We start from the raw sequence: 3701 nt of genomic DNA on the forward strand, positions 1-3701 counted from the left end.
GGTTTTGGCGATTTCCGGCGTCTTTCGTTCCCATACATTTTGTATGGGACAGCTGTTCGGTTGCGCGTTCTTGGCCGAGTACCGTGTGTTTCTGTGTGCGTGCGTGTGTGCGAGTGTTTGGAGTGAAAATCGGCCGTATCAGCCAGGCCACGCGTGCCAGGGCTTTGGCTTCAAGTGTCCGGCCCCCGATCCTGGCCGTCGACCCCCCTCCCAAATTTCACCCCCCCACCCCTTAAGGGGGGGGGAGTTTTTCGTGGGCAGGTTTTTGTTGAATATTAAGGCGAATTGTGAACCGATCCGGACGATTAAGGTGTCGTTGGATGCGTCTCGGTAAGACGCATCTTACAAAATTTTGTATGTGTGTGTGTGTGCGTTACACCGGAAGTGGCACTTGAAAAACTGTGAGTTTTTGGTGGGGGACCGTTTTACCCCCCAAAAAGTGCGTTAGTGATCTTAAAAACACTTGAGGACTATAAGTGAGAATATCCCGCGTCGATAGAGTGGTCTAACATTTTTGTGCGACGAACCGTTGCGGAGTTATAGGCTTCCAAAGTTGGAGGTTTTGGCGATTTCCGGCGTCTTTCGTTCCCATACATTTTGTATGGGACAGCTGTTCGGTTGCGCGTTCTTGGCCGAGTACCGTGTGTTTCTGTGTGTGGGGAGTCAATCAACGCGCTACGTCGCCGCGAGTCGGGGAGAACACCTCCCCTGACTCCCCCCCCCCCCCCTCCACCCTCACCCGTAACAGTGAGAGGTGGAGATGTCGTCGACGGGGCGAACCCTCCGTTCCAGGACGGAGTCAACGGAGGAGAGGCCGGCGAAGCTCTCCACTATTCTGGAGCCGCGAGTGGCTCTTACACGAACATCTGTTCCGGGAGCGAAGCAGCAGTCCCCGGAAATGTCGGAGCTGAGACAGCTCCTCAATGAGACGTCGCTCACCAACGAGCAGCTGCGAGCGACGATCGTGGGTCTGCAACAGGAGATCCAGATGCTCCGGCAGCAGATGGAAACAAATGCTGTGCAGGCCCGGCAAGATTTGCAGCTGGCCCGAGAGGAAGCCCGGATGCGCGAGACGCTGGCTCGTGAAGACAACGAGCGCCTGCGCAACGAGCTGAGGGAGGAGCGAGCCAGCTTCCAAGAGCTCCTTGCACAGACGCTGGGCTATGGAGGCAGCCAGAAGCAGCAGCAGCAGTACCAGCAGCAGCAGCAACAACAGCAGCAGCAACGTCGTGAGCAGCAGCAGCAACAGCGACAGCAGGGAGCGGTGTCGGCAACGGCAGCTCCGCTTTCAGACCCGGAAGGCGGCTCTTGGGCTGAAGTGGTGCGTCGTAAGCCGGCCCGGCAACCGGGGAACAAGCCGCAGCAACAGCAGCAGCAGTGGCCGCAACTACCGCAACGGGCAGCGGTTCAGCGACAGCCGATCGCAGGACCGTCTAAGCAGCAGCCCCAGCAACATCAGGGACAACAGGCCCGGGGTAGCCAGCCTGGAGCACAACGAGGAGGTCGGCGTCAGCGGCAGCGAAAAACCAAGCCGGACGCTATTGAAATCGCCCCAGCTGAGGGACAAACCTGGACGGAGGTGTACCAGGCTGTCCGAACGGCTCCAGAAATGGAGAAACATGCTGAGGCCCTAGGCGTCGGGCGACGCACCACACGCTCCAGGCTTGTCATGGAGCTGAAGGAGAGCGCGGACGCTGCAGAAGTTCTGCAGTGCATCAAGCAGGTCTGCGCAAAGGCAGAACGGCCGGCCTCAGCTCGGCTGGTCACGCCTATGGTCGAAATCCGGTTGGACGCTGTCGACCCTTTAGCGAAGGAGACCGATGTGGCGATGGCGCTGACCAACCTGTGCCAATGCGAGGTGGAGGAGACATCGGTTCGCCTGCGACCTGCCTGGGACGGCACGAAAGTGGCGATAGTCCGCGTAACAGCCAGGGCTGCGGAGGGTCTGGTCGACAAGAGCGTCAAGATCAAATACACATCGTGTCTGATCCGGAAGGTGGCTCCTCTGCAGGCGCGTCAGCAACGGTGCTACAAGTGCCTCGAGATGGGGCACGTCCGAGCTGCGTGCAGGAGCGAAGTGGACCGCTCGACAAGCTGCATTCGCTGCGGGAAGCCGGATCACCAGGCGAAGAGCTGCACGGCGGAGGTGCGCTGCGTCGTGTGCAGCGGCCCGCACCCGGTCGGGCATCCGACGTGCCGGCGCTAAAAGTGCTGCAAGTGAACCTCGGGCGAAGCCGGGCAGCCCAAGACCTCATGCTGCAGACGGCTCGCGAGTTAGGGGCTCAGGTGGTGCTCGCCTGCGAACTATATCGACCACCTCGGGATGATCCGCGGTGGGCCATCGATGCGGAACAGAGCGTGGCGATAATAGCAACAGGGGCGTACCCTATTCAACGGCTTTGGGGGAGCGTCGTCCCGGGACTCGTGGTGGCCACCATAGCGGGAGTAACGTTCGCCAGCTGCTACGTGCCACCCAGCAGCGGCATCGAAGACTTCGTAAGCTTCCTCGGTGCGGTGGAGGTGTCTCTGGTCGGACACGCAACATCAGTCCTGGCCGGGGACTTCAACGCCTGGAATGAGGAGTGGGGGAGTGCGCGCACCACCCGGAAGGGGCAGGAGCTCCTGAGCGTGGTGGAGCAGCTGGCGCTGCATACGCTGAACCGCGGCAACGTGCCCACGTTTAAGGGCAACGGGGTTGCGCGGGAAAGCGTTATCGACGTTTCTTTTGCCAGCCAAACTATTGCGCGACCGGACTCCTGGCGCGTGCTCGATCGCTTTTCCAGCAGCGACCATGCCTACGTCCAGTTCCAGGTGGGCGTCCCAGGACAACGTCCCACGCGACGAGGCAAGCAGCAGCAGCGAAGTCGAGACGGGACAGCCAGACACGCCGGGACCCGGTGGAAGACGACGCAATTCGATAACAAGTGCTTCGACATCGCCCTCACATGCGGCCACTTCGAGCAGGTCGCAACTCCGGAGGGGCTGATCGGCGGACTGACCCAGGCGTGCGATGAGATCATGGAGAGAGTACACGGGGCTACTTTCCATCGCAAGCCCCAGGTGTACTGGTGGTCTCCTGAGATCGAGCGCCTGAGGGAGGAATGCGGAGCAGCGGAGGCCGCCCATCGCAGGGCCCAACCTTCGGAGCGTGCGGTGACGTCGGCCAGGCTGCAGGGCTGTCGACGATTGCTGCAGGCCGCCATTCACAGCAGTAAGGAAGACAGTATGCAAGAGCTGATCGATGGGGTCGAAGCCGAGGTGTTCGGACTCGGTTACAAGGTTGTTCGAGCAAAACTACGTAACAGGGCACCACCGGAAACGGACCGAGCCGTACTAGGTCCGATCGTCGAAGCCTTGTTCCCGGACCATCCGGCATTTGAGTGGCCGGACATCGACGCGTGCAGTGAGGCTCTGAGACCGGTCACGAGCTCGGAAATTCTTTCGCTGGCCGAGCGGATGGCCACCTCCAAGGCGCCAGGGCTGGACGGCATCCCGAATGCCGCAGTGAAGGCGGCAATGCGGAAGCACCCGGAGGTCTTCGCCAAGGTGTACAATCAGCTGCTCGAGCGAGGGGAGTTTCCTGCGGCATGGAAGGAGGCACGCCTTGTGTTGGTCACGAAGCCAGGTAAGCCGCCGGGCGATCCGTCGTCGCACCGCCCGCTGCTAATGCTGGGAGCAGTCGCCAAGGGGTTCGAACGGCT

Source organism: Anopheles marshallii (assembly GCF_943734725.1).
Source record: "Anopheles marshallii chromosome X unlocalized genomic scaffold, idAnoMarsDA_429_01 X_unloc_61, whole genome shotgun sequence".
In the NCBI taxonomy this organism is placed as follows: domain Eukaryota; kingdom Metazoa; phylum Arthropoda; class Insecta; order Diptera; family Culicidae; genus Anopheles; species Anopheles marshallii.